Genomic DNA, 20,613 nt, shown 5'->3' with positions numbered 1-20,613 from the left:
CAACTGTTAAAAATGATACTTAACATTTTTAACGTGGAGGCAGCTGTGGTCATCTATGGCTTCATGTGAAATGATAATTCTACCATTATGGTCACTTCTGGCCAGGTGGCTCTGAGCCTGATGCACCAAAGCACCACTACATTGATCTCAGTACAGACATCAACTGAAAGTGATGTAGACTGAAATGAAGGAAAACTTTCTCATGATGTCATAGTGACATGTAATGCTCCACCTTATGCTCAATTATGAAATCTACAGCATTTAACGATGTCATTGTGATACTTCTGACTCACCTTAGTCATCTTACTGTGGCCATTTATAGCTGTACCATGAAGTCATAGTGCTACCTTAATCTACAGCTGTATTACAATGTCATAGCATTGGCCACACAGAGCTGTAATATGAGTCCATAGTCATTTTTACTTTTCCTAAGTCCTTTACTGCTCTTTGTGATGTCACAGTGTAATCCTCCCAGTCTAGTGTGTGTGTGTGTGTGTGTGTGTATTCCTGTAATATGTGGCCATGGTGTGACTTTTACCTGACTTTGTGCCTGCGCGGCTTTATTATGTTGTCATGCTGTGACCAGCTAGTTATGGTGTGTGCTGACGGCTTATTAGGCGTATTAGAAAAGGACAGAGGGGCCTTTGGGACAGTTTTCATCACTGCGTGTCCTTGGACCACGCAGACGTTCACACGTTGTAACAGATGATGCTGCGAACACACAAAGAGAAACTCGTGCACTCTTTATACACACATGCAGAGATATACAGTTATATTCTCTCTCACACCTCACACACATGTGACATACTCGTGTGCACGTGCACCCTATTTTTTATGAGTCCTCCCTTTTGGCAATAGCAGGAAATGAATGTCCAGCAGCTAAGGCTGTTAATTAACATTTATGGCTGTAGATGACCGACCGGCTCTCGCAGCCTTCACGTCAAAGCAACCAGGGTATAAAAATCCAATCTCTGTCCCTGACTCCCCGCCAAAGTAATGATGGTGTGTGATGATGTTGATTTATTTCATTATATGATTCTAAATGGCACTGATCCCCTTTGGGTATTTGTTATATATATATTTGGTATTTATCTGTCCCCTCGGACAGTATACAACCGTGGATATGTTTGTAAAGCGATGTGAAAGAGAGAGATCTCAAATGGTAATGGATTATGGGATTTCTCATGGGTCTGTTTGTGTGTTTAGTTGATTCCCGCCTTTCTGTCCCTCAAGATTCACAGTCCTCACAATTATTTATAAAACAGAAAAAAACATTGCTGGTGACAATCATTTTTACAATATTACTTCATTAAGATTAAGTACATAATCTTGAAGTAAATAAGCTGCTTGAAAACCCTATAAACTACCGTACACCTATAAACTATTGAATGATCAACACCGTGTGCAAAGTGGATGATACAAGTTGTATGATTGTAGTTTATGTGGTAGTTTACATTCACCAATTATGTCTATACGCTCTCTTGATACAGCACATGATGCCTCAATATTGTTATGTAATTTAAAACACTAACTCTGACAGCAGCTGTATTCTTACTTCTTGGATTCTTTCATAAAGGTCTTGCTCTTATTCTCTTTTACGACTCCTTTATGTTTTATCACTTTCAGCCTGTTTTATCTCACAATGGTCTAAGTATACACTTCTGTTACCCCCTGCAGCCCATCCTGCCTCCCTGAGACATTGATTACACACAATCCATGATGAGAGACAGCGTGCGACTAACAACACTTAAAAACCTAGACCAAGACTTTCAGAACCAACAACTCGATCGATGCTCATTGTCACGACATTTTACACAGATACAGTTAGACACGGAGAACCTCTGCTTGCACACAAGCAAGGACCACAAATCAGAAACCATAACCGAATCTGACCAAAAAATTGATGCATTTAATACAAAAAAAAACTGCCTTGGTTGTGTCCACATGCTCCTGTTTTTTTACAAAAACAAAAAAAAAAAAAAACACTGTATGAAACATTACTTCATTAGTTTGGTTTCAGCTTTCACAGTAAACAAACCAAACTTAAAGGGGACCAATTATGCTTTTCTGAGTTTTTTCTTATTATATTTTTCCGTGTTATATAGGTTTTTGTGTATGTAAATGGTCTCCAGAGTCACAAGGCTCAAAGTTTACATCAAAGTAAGTAACTAACTGTCAGGGTAAAAACCCAATTTTCTGCTTTGTATGAAACGCCCCGTTGGGGTTCCAGACATTACTTCCTGGTCCTATTGATGTCAGTACCTCTCTTGGTGCTGCCCACCTGCAAGCTTAGCACACCCCCACACAAAGCACAGCACATAACTACTTACGGTGAACAGTTTTCATTAGTTTTGTAGCCATGCTGAAAAGAAAGTTTTCTTAATTTCCTGCAGAAATTTACTTCATTTTTCCACGGTTCTCCACTGTTCCAAACATCATAGTGTGAGCCCGCACAATAAGGAGGACTGCTTCAGAAACCACACACAGTTAGATGCTTCATTTTCACAATGGTTATTTCTGTAATTCCCACTTGATGTGGCCAAACAGGGGACTCAGCCTCACAGCCTGTCGCTCTACATTGTTATTGTGGATGTTAACCGCGTTACCGGGACCAGATCGCGACCTGATCATGTTAGTAAGAAGCAGCATAGCAAAGATATAAATGCTTACACGTCTGTCAGTGTTGACATGCTGTACCTCATTAGCTCAGATAAATTATTCACAGTTAAACCGCTGAGTTCATTTTTTTTTTTAGTAACTGTGCCCACTAAAAGCGAAAAACTTAAATTCATTCAGATTTACAGGCATCGTAAACCAGCAGGAGGTGAAGCATCGGAGACTCCCTCACCTGTCGACCGTTTATATTCCTTTAAGTCCGGAAGTGTCCACACATAAAAAAAAAATCAAAAGGGTTTCTTATAAAAAATATTCCAAGTTATGAATATTGTCATCCGAAGTTTGTTTACACAAGACGTGCGGAACGTGTCGTTGCCATGGTAGTTGCCAGCAAGCTGACCAATCAGAGCACACTGGGCTCCAGCTCCAGAGGGAGGAGGGGGGCCTTAAAGAGCCCTGAGCTCTAATGGAGCGTTTCAGACAGAGGGTGAAGAGAGTACAGTATAAAATGTACAGCAGAAGAAAACTAATGTCATTTCAGAACATTAAAGCATGTTTTAGTCTACACCAAGAATGAAATGATAAACACTTAAAATGGCCATAATAGGTCCTCTTTAAAGATATGTCTGCTCTGTTTCAGTTTTGCTCCTCCACCTCTATACAAAAGTTCAGCATCCCTGTTGCATGTACGGTGTGCGCACATGTAAGCACAAAACAACACACAAGCAACCAGCCACACACACACACAAATAACCATCTGTGTCAATTCCAATCCCATCCCCAAACACCTGTCTGCCAATCTTCCAACAGCGTTTTGTCTGTGTCCGCTTTTCCCCGGCCAAAGGAAACGGTGTGTGCGGGCAGCATTTGTGTTCATATGTCAGTTTGTGCACGTGTATGTGTGTTAGCAGTCTGACGGCCACAGATAAGGTGGCAGTTATCTTATCGTGCTGAGCCAACCTACCCTAAACCCTCACAAACCTCAGGTGTCACAGCGTGCTGGCTTTTCCCCAAGCATCCCCTCATTTTCATGTCAATTTCACACCATTTTGCTCTCTCAGTCTCCCTCCCCTCGGTCTCTATCCCTCGTTTTGCTCCCTCCCTCCTTTTGATCGGCAGTTAAGCCCATTTTCGTCCAGTTCTCCTTCTTTGTTCTCCCTTCATCTCTCTCTTTCTCCCTCTGCTCCCTCTGATCTTTCTTGGTATGCATCCACTTGGCCTTGCGATCAATCTCTCCCATCTTTGGCCAACTTTGACAGTGTGTGCCATCCTGCTCAGTCCCACTTGGCCCGTGATTCTTTTTTTTCTTTTTATAATTTCCTATCCCTTTCTTGCTCTTCCCATTTTTATTTCTTGTTTTCTCCCTGTCGCTGACTCCTCTCTCAGTCACACATAGTCCAGAGGAGGTGACAGTTCACTTTGACATTGGCACACCACCTTCCACTTTCTGATCCTTTCCCAGCACACCTTCATCCAGCTATTTATTCACATCCCAGCAGAGATGACAGTCTTTTTTATCAATCTGCCAGTCATTTTGCCTTCTTTTTTTTTCTAACTACCTCCTCTCCACCTCTGTATCTCTTCTTTCTCCTATATTGCCTAGGGATGCTGTCACTCTTCAGTCACTCTTCAGCCTGCCTAACTGAACTGTGGGGCGCACTGTGCACTGTATTTAATTTCAGTTGGGTGGTGATTTACATCTCCCAGCTGCTAACCTTTAAGAACAAGTTCTTGAACTACGCATTTTAGATCTTGGGCCCTATTTTAATCGTGGAAGGACAAATGCAGAGCGGTAGGTCTTGGGTGTGTGGTGGCGTCACCAAGTGCACCTTGCTATTTTGGGTCATGGCTCTGTAGCAGCATAAAAGTGCAAAAAAACTGAGTGAAGGTGAATGGAAACTGGAGGGTGTGCTGATTAATGAGTGCACTCTTAGCTTGTCACATCGCAAGTCTCATCTCTCTGAGACAGCTGTGCCAATCACAGTGACGCATGAAGACAGCAGCTCAACGAATGAAGTTTCGGCTTCTTCAGGAAATCATGCTGATGTCTGGAGCGACACGATGCGAACACACAGCGCCAAAAATCAGCAGCTCAAGGACAGATCATGTGGGGGGTCTTAAATAGTTAATTAGTACAATGATGACAGTAACAAATAATAGAAAATTATGTTGGTAAAATTGCATCAACTCGATACTATTTCAGTTTTAGTTCTGCCATATTTCACATTGTATTGTCACACCATATCTTAAAATGTGACACAGCAACTTCTGCACTGTAATCTATTTGAAGAACAAAACATGAGACAGCACTTTTGCTCGAAAAAAAAAAAAAAAAGTTCAAAAGGAAGCAATCACACACAGGATTGATGAGCCACTACAATCTGTCACCACAAAAACAACAGACTACGAAAAGTTATAACCAGCCAGTCAGATTTGTGTGTGGTTATTTTGTGGCAGCTTGCAGTTGCTTGTGATCTAATCAAGCTGACATGCTTCTGAGACAAATATTCTCAGCACAAAATTTAAGGCACATTTTCCACCAAAATACCAACGTCTTGCGTCTCTTGGACCTCCCACCTGTTCCCACCTCCCCTCCCTCCTGTGCGCAGGGTGCTTGGCACCAAAATACCACTTTGACAGAATAGAGCAGACTTAGCGAAGTCAAGAAAAGTGATGTCATAGAAAAAGTGTCAGAGTGCTGCTAGTGCTTGGTTTTGCACTGCCACAAAAAAATGGGCCCCTAAAATTATATTGATTTTGATAAATTCAAGTTTTCAGGAACAAATGTGTTTTTATAATTTAACAAGGAGCAAAACCTAGGTGCATTTTCTTCAGGTTTGTGTTTATGTTCTAACAAAGCTAACCATTTCACAGTCAGTTCACCCTCACCACACTGCAATGAGCAAAGTGAAATTTGTTGGCCGTTTTATTATTGTGAATTCCTGGAAATCACGTCATAAACATCTGAACTCCCTTCCTCAGTCCTTCCTATTAACTTTAATTTCTAACCGAACAATCTCAGTCAGATAGCCAGTCTCCCACCTTGCTCCATCTCCCACACTCAAAAGAGAACATCTAGTTCTCCCAGTACACCTCCCTTCATCCTCTGTCTTCATCTCCCACCAAGTATGAGCATCTTTGTCAAACTGTCAGCTGCCCTCCCTCTTTCATCTATTAAATAACACCTTTCAATTCATTTTGCCTTATATCACTCCTCCCTTTCCTCCCCCTGCCCTTGCATTCCCATCGTCCCAAGGCAAGTCAGACAGTTGTTATCAAAGTGCTAGAGGAAGGAGCAATCTGAAATTTTCTTTCCCCCACCCTTCCTCATTTTTTTCCTTCTTTATTCCTTCCTTTCTTGCCTCATTTTTCATCCCTCCCTCCTGCTTTGACTGCCTTTACATCTCATTGTCCAGAGGTGGACACAATGATGAGAAGATTGCGAATCTCTTGAACATCCCTCTGGGGTTTCACTCTCCTCTCTTTGTCCTTGTCACTGGCTCTAGGGTTTATTATTTTTCTCTCTTTTAGCTTTTAAGATGAAACCTTATGTTTCTTTAATCACTTTGGCCATTTTGCAAACACTCTGCTCCACTTCAATTGCAGTAAAAAATAGCTTCCAGAATTGCCCCGTTGTCACAAAAATTAAGTCTACGTGGAAACTCTTAAACCCTCATTAGCATATGTCAGGCCATTGCAAAAAGGCCAAGAATAAGATACATGAGTATCAATGTAATCAAAACTAGTCAATAATAAGTAGCAAATCTCTGTGACTGTCCTGTCTCATGATCTTGTGCTGCCTATCTCTCCTGTGCTGAAAGTCTCTCTCCTGCATTTTCACCTTCCTGCTGTCCTTACTGCCTGAAGAAGTACTGAATCGATACTAAACATATCAAATGTGCAATATAGAGGGAAAATATGTTTGAAAATAAATGAATAAATAAATAAAAATAAATCACTTCTATGGAAATCTTCAAAATATTTACCATTAACTCACAATGACACACTGATAATATGCAGAGCCCTCTATTATCTTGCCTCAGTGTTGTTGACCTTTCCTGGCACATTGTCAGGACTGGCCTTGGGAAGCACAGGGGAGACATGAACACTTGGGTCCTGAGGAGTGGGAGCATTTAACTAGTGACAAACAGCCTAAAGTGCACACACATTGCACTGTACATCCACATCCATACTGCTAACTGCTAACACTGCTCCTGTCACCATCCTCACCACTCTCAAATGTTCATACAAATTCAAACAAGCGCTATTGCCATCACCATAGTCAAAAACTTACAACAATGTCAAAGCAGACTGCACAGGACTGCTCTCTTCCTCTCTGGCTAAGCACACAACCTACATACTGATCAATTCCTGAAAGGAGCTGCACTACTCCTGTAACAATATTCCCATCTCAAACGTCTGAAACTAACCGCATATCTTGCACAGATATGAATCACAGGGTAATTTGCTTGATTACTTGCTACTGCTGCCTCTTAAAATTACAGTGTTTTTAACTATGTCAATATTGACTTGCTACACCGCGTTAGCTCGGTTACAGTCTCCACTATTCAAATATCCAGCTCATTTCGCAGTAACCAAGACCACATAAGTACAATTCATTCATATTTACCAGCATCAAAAACCAGCAAAATGGAGTTGGTGACTCCCTACCTTTAGGGTCTTGAAGTCTGTCCATTGGTGTCCATTCCTGCATTGTTTATGTTCCTTTCGTCCGTAAGGGTCCACAGAAGGGTTTTTCATAAAAGTATTTCCGAGTTGTGAATATTGTTAGGAGGTGCCCATTGCAGACTATCAAGGGACTTTATTTGCAGCACGTCTCTCCTCGTTTCATCAGTTTTCTGTCCTTCCTGCTGCATTGGGGTGTATCACTGTTTCCTTTAGCCTTGTGGCTAAACAGTTGAATCTCGCGGAAAGGCCTGAGTGAAGAGCGTAACCGAGTGCAACGTGGATGGCGCAATTTTTTCAGTCAGAGAAAGCGCTGCTATTGGTAGATTCGTTTGTCAATCATTCTAGCTTGAAGACAGACATCTGTCCTGTCCAATTAGAACAAGCAATAGGGGGTATGGCCGATTCTGAGCCAATGCTGATTGGCTGTGAAAGGCGTCTTTCCTTGCTACGTTCAAGTAATGTGAAAAGGTAGTTATTTACAAAATGCAGATGTGATGTAGATAAATGCACACAAATTCAATTATTTATTGGTACTGATAAAAAATAAATTGGACTACTTGGATTACGTCGTCAGTTCTTTGTTACTTTTTTTGTGTTATTTTTGATCAAAAAGTTGTAAATGCAAGTCTGATATTTACATACTCTGACGTTTTTTTTTTGTTTTTTTTACCTCACAGCTGAGAGAGTGTGTGAGAAAATATGTGTGTGAGAAAAATTATAGAATAAAAGCACAGTTTTCCACTTGGGGAACCTTTAGAGTTGTTCAAGGACACCAGTGAAAACTGATGTAGTTTCGGTTGTGTTTTTGTCCCATGCTACTGCTTAGGAAGAAAAGACTGTTAGAGTAATTTCTTAAAGCGCAAGTTTAGTTTCCACACAAATCTGCTCATGCCTACTTTAATGTGTGCACCATCATAACTGATCTCAAAACAGTAGAGGCTGAGTGAAAGACTGCTTGACAAGCACACTTTGGCTATAGCTAGTCATTCTTCAATGAGCAAACATCCAAAAAATGCTATGGGACACAGTCACGCCCATGAAAGAGTGCAGTAAAAAATGAATGCACACAGTCAATATCAGATCCTTTATGGGACAGAACGCTGCTCTAAGATGCAAGGAGAGATACTGCTTCCTCTTCAGTATTGTCCTAACTGATATCTAATTTTAGCTTTATCTGGGCAAGCAAACTTGCCTTGTATGCCCTGACGGCACGCCACTGGCTACAGGGTAAAATGTAATATACCTTGAATATTCCCCAGTAACAATCAATGGCATCTTTAGCTGATTCTACTTCCGGTCTGTCATGAACTCTTTCAGAATCAGAAATGAAGTATGATCAGTGTAGTTTGATCTTTGTTATAAACACTTTTAACAGACTTTATTGACACTTCTTTTTGTGAATTCCTTGTGGGGAGCAAGAATCTGTGGGTTATCGTTCATGACAGATTACAGTGGCATCTGTGAAAATGTAAATAATTTCAGCACACAACCCTGAGTCATGCCTGACAATACTATACAAAGCTCTGTTTTCAAACAAATATTAAAAGTTGACCTCTTCCTGTAATTAATGTCTAATTTTGTCTTGATGTGTAATTTAAACACAGTTCAAATTCCAGATTTAATTGTTTTAATGTCACTCAAAAATTTGCATTTGGGGAATTAGAAATAAATTATGAGTTACTGCCTGCGGTCTTCTTTTCTGTGCTGGTGTGAAATTAAAAGTTGTTCTCATAGCAGGATTGCCCTGTAAGAAGTTAAAACGTTGCAGATTTCCACCACAGTGCCGTCTATTCGTGTTCTGTCATTGAGCTCAGTGTCTTTAGTCTCCCCGGTTTTGCAGCACAAAATGTCCATTTATCCATAAAGTGTGTATGGCAGCTTCCCTCCATTCAATTACATGTTTATGAGCCTATGTGTGTGTGTAAATAAATTAAGTGTAGTCACTGCAGCTTGTGTGAGACTGACATGTGATTGGTTGAGGCCTTGAGCAATTGTTGACCCTTCCTTGCTGACCTCTTTAACAAAGGGTCATACTAGGCAGGATCTATAAAGCCGTTATGTGTGTCTGTCTCCCAATGTGATATAGCAGTGATTGCATAATACAAAAAGAGAGGGATAACATTAACATTAGCTGTACAGTGATATTTTTTTAATCTTACATATTATTTTGCTCTGTACAATTACAACAAATAATACATGAAGTCAGTGTGATGTGTGAAGCAATGTGTCACTGAGTCTAATTAACAATTATAGAATTAACAATTGTATATGATGTTTTGGGGACAACAACTCAGCTTGTAAGAAACAAGTGATTAGGCTTTCTCACTGCTTTGCTGCTCTATATAAAGAACAGTTTATGCATTGGTTCCAGTGTAGAGTATTGCCAATGGATGTGACTGTGTTTGGACAGATGAAAGTTAAAGTAAAAACACTAATGTCCTTTCCTTTGTAGATTTTAATCATGTACCCTGCTTATTGTTATATTTAAGATTATATTTTTTCTATTGGTCGCTCTGAGTAACTGTGTTCTACCAATTGCCAGTGGGGGATTTGCACATGCATGAAAATGTAGCAGATTTTTACTTTAAACTTCTCTTTTTGCTGGCTCGTTCCCGTTCGGCGACTTAATTAGAGCAAAGACAGTCACTGCATGTTCCAGCAATGTAAGCAAGGCAAACCTTCAAAAAAGTGTACAAAGCACATGTAGCCATGAACATAAAATCAACACATTATATATTCACTTTATGGTGCATCTACATAAGAAACAAAGTAGTGTGACGAGTTGCAATGTATAATTGAACACCCTTTTTGCTCTTCTGTCTGTCTGTCCCTGCCCTGTACCAAACCATCCCTGTCCACATCTCTCTCCCTCTGTTTTCACTGCATTACAGTATGACAGAGACAGAGAGACCCCCACCCATTACATTAGAAAAGGCAGAGAGAACGGGATCCAAGATAAAGCATCTGCTGCAGTGATGTCAGATGACAGTTATGAAGCAGATTATGAGGCTTATAGTCTGAACTTTCTGCCTCCAGTTTGCTCTCTTAACTTCTGACATCTTAACTGTGCAATCCCCATGTTGTTGTTTTTTCTGTGTAACATTTTTTAATATAATTTTTCCCACCATTATGTATTTCTTTCTTATCTGTTACCACTTTTCCTCCCATCGCCCAGTCCACACGAAATTATGGAAGATAATATGTAAAAAAAGATCATATGGTTTTTTATTTACTTCTTACTCCTATCTGTGAACTGCTGATTGGCTGTGTACTTCTGGCTTGTACTTTGTGTCTCGAGCAGTTACTTATTGAAGTTTTGCTACTTTAATTTTTCATGACTGCTGACACTTCTACTTGAGTTTACCTGAATCCCATCTCACCTTTCCCCACTCCCTCTTTACCCTTTGTTTTCTTTGTTCTCCTTTAGATGTCAGCATCATTACCACACCATAACAGTCTCTTTTATCTTATCAAAGACAGGAACAAGACATTTAAACAAAACCGCACTTTAAAAAAAAAAGAAAAATCATTATATTTATCACTAGACCTCCTCCCCTCCATTAGCTTCATGCTGTGCTGTGACGCACGCAATTATTTTAGTTTCTTAAACTTTCTTCACTCACTTGGTTACGGTAAATGTATTCTGCTAATAAATTGGCAGGTTGTGGCTGTTTTCAGTGGGTTTACCCCCCCCCCCCCCCCCCCCCCCCACCACCACCACCACTATCCCATAGTTAAATTCTCTGTCTCTCCATGCTCTTTTAGCCTTCATCTTCTTAACCTGATCCCCTTGCTTGCTAATAATAGCTCTGGCTTTCACAGAACAGGCAGGGAAACAGAGCAGAAGGGGAGAATTGGGGGACTGTTGGCTGGATTCACGTTGGGTTTTGTGCAATGTGCAGTTCACTGGCTCCTGGGTCTCCTTTTAGCCCATTGATTTATAGTAGTAACTCTGCTAGGGCAACCTTTTTAATTCCCTGCCTTTATTTTTAGTTTCTGTTTGCGCAAGGTGATGTTTTTACAGCTTGCTCACCTTTGGCTGTCCTATATTTGTAGAAATAAAAGATAAATATGTGAATGTTTGTCGAAGGAATCATGTTGCAGGTATTTCTCTCTATATAGGCTTTAATATCGACATGTGATGTTTTGTCCTCCAGCGTGGAGTGACGAGGAAAATGAAAATTGGAAGACATTAGCAGAAGGTGACGTGTTGCATCATGTTATAGGAAAGTGAAGAATACAATTCGACCTCATTCCTCAGAGCGTCGGTGGTACTGAAGTGAGAGACTAACAGAAACAGACAAATGAATGAATGCAATCCCAGCTTTTGGCTGGTGGCTGCTGTGAATCCCCCCCCTCCTCCTTTTTTTGCTGTAATCCCTGATCCCTGCAATAAACTCACAATGCAGCGAAGACATCTGTTTGTAAAGTGCATTATATATGTATGGACAGTAAACATGGCAAAGTGCCACATCTCTGGCACTTACTGAGCAAAGCTTAATAACAAAAACAGTAGGATATGGCAATTAAAATTTTAAAAAGTCCCCTGATTAACATTTAGTTTCTTTGCATGCGCTTTGGTTACACAAGTAATCCATTGTCCATTGTCACAACACCCATTAAGAGTTTTCCTTTGCATTGCAAATGTAAGACCCTCCAGGTTGTCTGCTTTAGCATTTGTTGGTCCAAAATCAAAAAGAGACAAACACGGCGTGACGTGGTTAAACCCTTCAGCCAGAATTTCAAATCATTTTCTTCCTTGTCTTGCTTTCTGAGGGAATATGGACACAGACCAACTTGCTACGCAGCAACAAAAGTTTACATTTTTCATGCAATGCATTTGAAATCCTGACTGCAAGTGAAATGTTGCATGCGTGTCCCCTGAATCGGGATGTACGGCCAAAACTTTAAGATTTTAGCAGGCTTTTGTTCCGCCCATTGAAGAGAAAGTCTACTCACGCTGTGATGCTACAGTGCCGTGATTGAATATTATTAAAAAGTAATGATACATATGGAGTTTGGATTTCTGTGGCTGCAGAATGGGGGTGATCTGCTGTTATGGGGGCGTTGAAAAGACACATGCTGAGTGTGTAATTATCTCAGAGAGTCTTCTCTCACTATTCGCAGTCACTTCTCATCTATTTTAATCCCTCTCTCTGTACTAGCTTCTGTATATTTAGCTCTCCCTCTTATTCTCCTTTGGTCTTTCTTTCTTTCTTGCATAATCACGCTTCCGCTCTCCACATAAATAAGTTTAGCCTGGTCTGCTAATACTGTCAGGCTCCCTATATCTGGAGCTGCAAAGCGGCCTGTGGGATTTGTTTTTGCTGATTTGCCCGGTTATGTTTTGGGTTATTTTGTTGTTGTTTTTTGGGGGTTTTTTTGTGTGTTGTTGTTATTTGTGTGTTCTTAGCTGGTGTGAAATCCTGTTGTGTCATCTGGAGATGTCAAGAACTGCTGAGTTGGAAATGTACAGCTGGTGTCAAGGTCTGGAAGAAGGAGAAACTGGGAGAAAAGTATGGATGTGTGTGTGTGTGTGTGTGTGTGTGTGTGTGTGTGTGTTTGTGTGTGTATGTGTGTGTGTGTGGCAGAGATAGAGAGAGAGACGAGGAGAGAGGCAGGGACAGCGAGAGATGGAGAGAAAGTGTGTACTTGTCTAAAAGGTGATGTTTAACATGTTAGTGTGCTCTGCAGTGTTGCAGAACGTGCACTCTCTCTCTCTCTCTCTCTCTCTCTCTCTCCTCCAGCCGAGCAGGCAGTGTTTCTGGAAATAAATAAATAGCCTCTCAGCCACTGATGGCTCTGGAGAAACCGAGATGTGCTGCCTTGACTATACATAAAAACAGCAACGAAACAAAAAACAAGCAAAATATCCTCACTGTGATACTGATGTGGTAGAAAAAAATAAGGGGACATGATATCGGAAAACTATGCCTATTGAACCGAAGCACCTTAGGGTGAAGCCAGGAGGCACAGTACTGCTGAAAAACTTATTTACCCAATGCAGTTCATGCTTTTTTTTATATATCAAAGTTCACAAGTAAATCCTGGCCAAAACAGGCTTACTACAATTGATTGCAGTGATTGCAACCGGACTTAAATGATGAGGCCATGACGTGTTTTCCTCTCATCTGTGCAACACTCTTTAGATTCTCTCTGGCTTTAATGTTCTTGCCTACAGCAATGCTGTAGGAATAAGTTGTCTGCTGGAGAACTGATCATCACCTTTAAGATGAGTGTTAATCGCTTTCTCCTCGGCTATCAATGGCAGAGGGCCAGCAGACTGTTACAAATACATTTAATGTCACAATTAATCAGTGAATATGGTTTGTGTCTTTATTTTGAAAGACAGAATCATACTGTGAAGTTCCCCGTGTCGTATCAAGGACTGCGAAGTTAAAGGGGATACATGAGTGACATATGACTAACCCCCCCGCCCCCCAGATATGTTACTGTCACTTTGAGGTAACGCTTCACAGAACAAATGTACTTGCAGTGGATTCTGTTTGACTGCACAATGACTCACGTTAGCTCAGTTGCTGCTTACAGTGTAAATATTTTGAGCTACTGGGAAGTGAAAGCCCTATAGGCTATACTTAGTTCACCTCATTGTAAGTGATTGTAAGTCTGATGCTGTCCCATTAAGATTTAATTCCTTTTTAGTACTAAATCGACTCAATTACACTTCACATTTCAATTTTTAATTAAATTTGACTCTTGGCTTGCGAAGCTCGAAAGTCCAATTTCAGGGCTCAACCTATTTTATTCTATTAGGCCTATATCCATTCTGCTCTATTTTCCTCTCTTCTCCAGTAATGGCGTTTTTTTTTTTTTTTTTTTTGCAGCTTTCATATTCAACACTAGACCACTTCATCAGGAGCGTGACGTGGCTGTGGTAACAGCCGTTATACAGCGCAGCAGATTTGGCTGATGTGCGTGGCACGTTAAGTTACCATGAAGTGGAGCTAGTGTGGTTTTGTGTGTGTGTGTGTGTATGTGTGTGTGTGTGTGTGTGTGTGTGTGTGTGTGTTTGTGTGTGTGTGTGTAGCAGACAGTGTGAGAAGCGTGTAATAGGCTCACCTGTCCCTGGCTGCAGACTGATGGGCAGGTGGAGAGAATGGAAACCAGATGGAGAGAGGGAGCGATGGAGGAAGGGGAGAAATGGATGCACAGAGTAGATAAGACTGCTGCTGAACTCCCTGCGGGCTGGATGCATGCACATTTAGACTTTTCACATGCTGTTTAAATACTGCCTGATTAAATACACACCATTAAGGAATTAAAAAGAGAAGGAAGGCTAGAGAGTGTAGAAATATTGCTGCGAGGATTGACAGCAGTGGGAAAGAGGAGAGAGCTGTAGAAGAACTGAACTCCTGTCATTTTGCAAACACATCCATGTTGCTCCTTGTTCCTTGAACGTTCATTTGTACAAAACGTTTTGCAGTATGTTCCCATTTCCATTAGACTCTACATTGCTTGGAGTGCAGTAAAATCTATGAAAGCTATAAATTCGATTTAGTTAAGTTTATTTTTTGCAGGATATGAACGCATTCAACAAGATAGACAGATGCTATCCTCAATATGAGCATATGAGCTTTCTGTAGGGGTCGTGACCAAATATTCCAGATGTCTGAAAAGCATGGGAATAGTCACTTTGGCAAACCTGAATCTCTTTTTTTTTTTTTTGACTTACTAATGAATCTGAATGATAACTCTTGGTTATTTTCAACAGGGTGAAGAGGAGGATTGTGCTGACGTTTCGTCCTGTCCAAGGTAAGTTCTTTCTTTTTTTTTATTTTCCTTGTAGGATGTGTTGTAGATGTCTTTTCTTGTAGCTCAAACACACCACAGCTCAATTGTTTTTCCTTGCTTATTTTTATTTTTTTTCATATAAATTTTTATCTAGTTGAATTTAGACTTTATGTGGTGCTTTTGTTGCTTGTGCTGACTAAGTTTCACGAGCCAGGGGTCCATGAAGCTCATTTCAATCTCCTTATAAATAGACATTTGCTCCTGCTCTTTGTTTTCCCTGCTCAACCATATCAGCAGTGAATCTGCATCATCTTGTAAATTTGCTCTGCCATCACATGAAATTTTCCCTATCATCACTTTGAAGATGATAGCTCCACTGCTGAGCGCTCTGTATGAAATCGAATCAACAATGGGAGCCACATGTGTGAAAATCCCCAGAAATACTGTGAATCTGTTCAGCATATGTGAGAACAAGGCAGACTGACTATGAGAATAAAGGTCTCTTCCATCAGTGGTAAGCTTCACAATGAACTGCTTTTAGTCGTTGTGTTTGATTCCAAGAATATTTGTTGGGAAATCGGTAGACTGTTGTGATTCAGCAAGCGATCGCAGCAGCTGTCCCATCCTCATGTTGAGAACCTCTGGCCTGCCAGTATGGTGGTCTCTGCTTCTCTGTCAGTAGCATGTCTCGGGCTGTATCTGGTTGCCGTGGTGACATGCGTGTGTCAGCAGTGGGATGTGTGATGTGTGTTTGTGTGTGTGTGTGTGTGTGTGTGTTTGTGTGTGTGTGGCGGCGGGCGTTGAAAGGACTCCATGGAGGCGGATAGAGTTCCTCTGTCCAGAAATGCCAGAAACACACACGCACGCAAACACACACACACACACACACACACATGTTGACGCTCAGATATGGAAACTTCGGAAATGTGGGCATACAGACGTTACACACCGTCACACGGGCTCACACACACATGGCATGCACGTAAACACACACTCGTAGAGGAAATACGCAGACAGAGTGGACACACACGTAGACAGATATCCAGATTCCAGGCAGGTCACTGCCATGCATTCATACTGACAGCTCAGGACTATAAGGTTACATACAGGGAAGTCCGTGCCTGCCGCAGTGCTTTGAAAACTAATAGTATGTGTACACACTTTTATTCACTCACCGCAACCTGAAGCTAAAGTTTAATGCCACTCATTCAAACTTAAAAATAAAAATCTGCTTCCGAACCTGACAGATTTATTTTTGTACGTGACTGACAGATGAGGTTTGCATACAGAATTAACAAATGCAAATCGTTGCTAACTCAGCAGCTGTAGCAGAGAATTTGGGAGGTTATGGGACCTGCTTTAGGGGCAGCTCGACTGTAGTCAATGAAGGGAGGGGAGAGCATTATTCATTCGCTTTCCCCACAGCCAGATTTTCCCCATGCAGGTCTGAGCATTCGAACCCAAGACGCAAACCATCAGACGCTTTAAGCTGCTGCTGACAACCAGGTGCACTGCAACTTATTCACCCCTTAATTCTGTTTCTGCCTTAACCGTGATTGAGTTCGAGTTCAAAACTTTATCCTCCCCCTCTTCCCACTGGGACGGTTTGGCCTGCAGCGAGGCGTATGTCATGTTGCATAATCACAATAAACAAAGAGCTGAGAGGGCTAAGAGATTCAGAAACTCAAGACACATGAAATGAATTGGAAAGAGGGAAGGCTCAGGGGACGGAGACTCAGGAGAGTAGCAGGTCTGTGAGTCTGTTACAGGTACGACTGTAAACGGGACAGGAAAAATATTCTTTCTGAAGTCATGATATATAATACATTATACTCACATTTATTATGAAGCTGTTAGCTTTCAATTATACAACTGCAAAGTAAATGTATTTATTCATTGGAGCATTAATCTGTGAGTTGGGAGGACAGCGTGAATCTAAGTTGCAGTAGTTTGTAGTTTCTGTGTAAAGCTTCCTGAAAAACTCTGCATAAAAGAAACAGAGTTTATTGACATTGTTCCCACTAAATGAATTTGATTTGATATTTTTTAACTCGGCCACAATGCTAAGTGATTTTAGCAGCTCTGAACCCCATTCTGCCTCCTCTACTCTCACTGGATGGAAGAGGTCAGAGTGACTAATTTAACCCCACACCGAAGTCCAAAAAGCCTCTGTGAAGCCATGTATGAAGATGAGAACCTTCCTCTCCTCCCTCACTCTCTCTCTCTCTCTCTCTCTCTCTCTTTTCCGACGACCGCTAATGCTCCCATAGGCATGCAGGTCAGCAAACTGCTTTGTAGACGCCGCCATGTCATCTACACTGGTACAAGCGCATGCATCTCCTGCCTGTCGTCAGTAATGTGAGAGAGGGTTTTTTGATCCCTCTAGGTCGCCTTGTCGCCAGAATCACCTTTACACACACACACTCAGTCAGTCAGTCTCCCTCCTTCTACTTCTTTCAAAGTACACACACGTACACACACACTTGGTTATTTTAGATCGGATCGACGTTGATTTGTCCAGTGTGCCCTGTACCCGCAAATTCACATTTAGTTTTTACAGTTCCGACATTTCTTGTTTCCTTTTCTGTTTGTGTATGCATTTTCGGATCAGTCATTCTAGTCTTCATGGTTTCTGTCTTACCCCCGACAAGAGAGAAAGAGCGAGTGTGTGTGTGTTTGTTACCAAAGAGCCTGTCTTGCCCTAATGGATTCGAGATTATCTGAGAGCTCCTCTAAGTTCACTCATCATGTCAAGCATCAGGATGTGTTTTTCCTCACTTTTTGGAATATCTAATATTCCCTCCTCTTGCCCACAGCATCTCTTAATAGAGGTCATTAGTTATCACTGGACACCAATTTTTTTCAGTTTTGTAACATAACCCACTTTGAGGCAGAATGAGAGGTAACGGAGGATATGGAGTATACTGCGAGTGGAAAAAAAAAAGATCATATAATTGCTCAAATATTTATCAGAGCGATTGTAAACAAGTGAAATGATTTCAGTCTAGTGTGTCATGATAGAAATACGACAAAATTCCATTACTGATGAAAATGTCAGAGAATGAGCTCCAAGGACATGGAGCTTTTGCGTCACTTGTTTTTCCGTTTCTGCTCATATCATAGAATGTTCCATAGGCGAGATAGGCATTTATTTTTTTGCCTTGTATTTCCAGACTCAGGTCAGGCAACAGTATTAGAGGGCTATCACTGGTTAGCATCTCTGTTCTAGTATTGTTGACATGGGAGTGATAAGGCAAGGAATGATACAACACCAGTGTTGTTCCGACTTTGCAGACAAGGCATCATTTCATTCTCTCTCTCTCTCTCTCTCTCTCTCTCTCTCACATGATTCCAGGCTTTGTTGACAGTCCAAATGTAGCTTATGCACATTGACAAGACAATATTAAGATCAGCGCCGGTTGCCATCTCTGTGACCTAGAATTGCTGACAAGGGAGTGATAAGCCAAGGAATTGTATTAACCCAGCCATGTCCTGCCCATGCTGACAAGACGTTATTTTCTAGCCCTGCTGCTGCTGCTTGCTGTTAGACAGCTCTGAAAGACTTTGGCGGCGAACGCTACTGAGCGCAGTGTGTCTGCTTTGTAAGGTACTGTTGCTGACAAGCCCGGGTCCTGTGGTTGTAAGCCCTATTGACCAGGGCACAGTAAGGGCGGGGAACAGAATTAAAGCTAGCTATATCGTCTATACATGTTGACAAGACACAAGCGAGCGCTGCACCAGCCTGCCCAGCCTCTTGTTGCTGACAAGACACTGGATGCTTGGTGACAAGCTGCTTGCTATTCCACACCCATGTTAGCATGGCTAAGGTCACGTTGACATCTGCAGTCTGGGGAAACTTGAGCCTATCTTTCCAGCAAACATTGTGAGTGTGTACATGTGTGTGCCCATTGATAGGGATTAGCAAAGATGTGTGAGCCCGGCTCCCGGGGATGGCCCTGGTTGCCGGTGGAGGTCAATGCATGTGTGCTCTAATGTCTATGAGTGTTTGTGTGTTTGTGAGTGTGTGTGTGTGTGTGTGTGTGTGTGTGTGTGTGTGTGTGTGTGTGTGTGAATATTTGCCAGGCGGTGGGGGGTTAGGCCTGGATTGCAATGACAATGGCGAGGAATTTAAATGAGAGAAAAAAGGGGATAAGGGACGTTTGCAAGGAGGATGGAAGAGGCTTTGGCACCATTGTTATTCTTCCTCTTTGTCATTCTGCCTCTCTATCTCTCTATTACAAATCCCTTGCTCTCCGTCTCTCTCTCTTTGCTGCTACATTTCTCACAAAATCACTCTGTCTGCCTCCCTTGATTTTATCCCAACTTATCCCTATCTCTGTTTTCTCTGTGTGTGTCTTTCCACCCTTCTTAATATATCTCTTATTCTGAGGGCTTTTCCCTCCCGTCTTGTTCTCAAGAATCATAAGTGAGTAACTCTATGCCAAATTGTCTAAGTCAAGATTTTTACCCTCAATTCCGATTCAGGTTCTAGCCAGTGTTAAACAGCTGTACTGGCTAACTTGTCCCATGGTGGAAGCAGCTAGAAATAAATGTACACATGTGCTGTTTGTCAGTGGAATCCAGATGTTAATGAGCTATGAACGGTATTAGACGAGTTCAGCCTTTAAAGTAATAGTTCAGAATTTTTGGGAAATATGCTCACAAGCGATCTCATATCTGTGAACTGTTACTCGATGACGGGGGGGCGTAGTGACATGTGTGCAGAGCATCCCAAACCCTAGTTGTTGCATTGGGTTGCCAGGTTTGGTGCCACTGTGCCTTCACGGAGACAAAAAAACCTAAAACTTGCGCTCGTGCACGTAACATTTACTCAAAGTTGTCCGTGGTGTATCGTTCTGTTTGTTTGTTACACTTCTACGACTCTGAATAAGAAGTGTCAGAAATGTTGGACAGGTTCCATTTTTCCCAGTTCCTATTTTAATATCTCTCATTCAGCGTCACCTTACTCCCTCCGATGAGCAGCGTGTTTTGTTTTTTTCCATTGCCTGTGAGTCGCTGCCTCTTCTGCTGTGTCTCTCCCTGTCACTCGCCCTGTCTCTTGTGTTATTACCCCAAGCAGTCTGTGGTCAAATGTAGCCCAGCTGCTAATATAACCACTTTCAAAACAGACTCATTGATTTTAATCTCTCTCTCTCTCTCTCTCTAGCTATGTGTGTCTATCTCTCTCTCTCACACACATACACACACACACACACACACACATGCATATACGCTTTCTCTACCCATCTCCGTTTGCCCCCCCACCCCCCACCCCCCTGCCCCCCACCCCTTTGCTCTGTAGCGGCTCTAATTGCGATCAATTAGGAAACTTCAGAAGGCTGAAATGGGAGCTGTGACAAGGGGCATCCGCTGAGCTGGCAGGGAGAGAGGGAGGGAGAGAGAGAGAGAGAGAGAATGGAAGAGAGAGAGATATAGGAAAGAGAGAGGTGAAGGGCGGGGGGCGGTGTCATAGGAGTGTAGAGTGGATGGGAGGGGCAAGAGGGAGAAGTCCAACATGGTGTCGAGAGATGAGCTAATGGTAATAGAGTGATTGAT

General features: G+C 41.8%; 1 protein-coding gene and 1 long non-coding RNA gene across 2 annotated transcripts in view; one reads left to right on the top strand and one right to left on the bottom strand.

Annotated features, from left to right (window-relative positions):
- The window catches only part of LOC130186717 (uncharacterized), a 168,530-nt gene extending 161,010 nt beyond the window's left edge, over positions 1-7,520 (bottom strand). The window contains exon 1 of the long non-coding RNA XR_008830337.1: positions 7,288-7,520. This is a non-coding gene — a long non-coding RNA (uncharacterized LOC130186717). The remainder of the gene's footprint in view (positions 1-7,287) is intronic.
- The window catches only part of cntfr (ciliary neurotrophic factor receptor), a 233,782-nt gene that overhangs the window by 26,239 nt on the left and 186,930 nt on the right, over positions 1-20,613 (top strand). Inside the window, exon 2 of the mRNA XM_056403983.1 lies at positions 15,038-15,078. The gene's annotated coding sequence lies outside the window, so the exon portion shown is untranslated. The remainder of the gene's footprint in view (positions 1-15,037; positions 15,079-20,613) is intronic.

This window comes from Seriola aureovittata, chromosome 18, assembly GCF_021018895.1.
Source record: "Seriola aureovittata isolate HTS-2021-v1 ecotype China chromosome 18, ASM2101889v1, whole genome shotgun sequence".
NCBI lineage: Eukaryota > Metazoa > Chordata > Actinopteri > Carangiformes > Carangidae > Seriola > Seriola aureovittata.
This window is presented reverse-complemented; position numbering and strand designations above follow the sequence as displayed.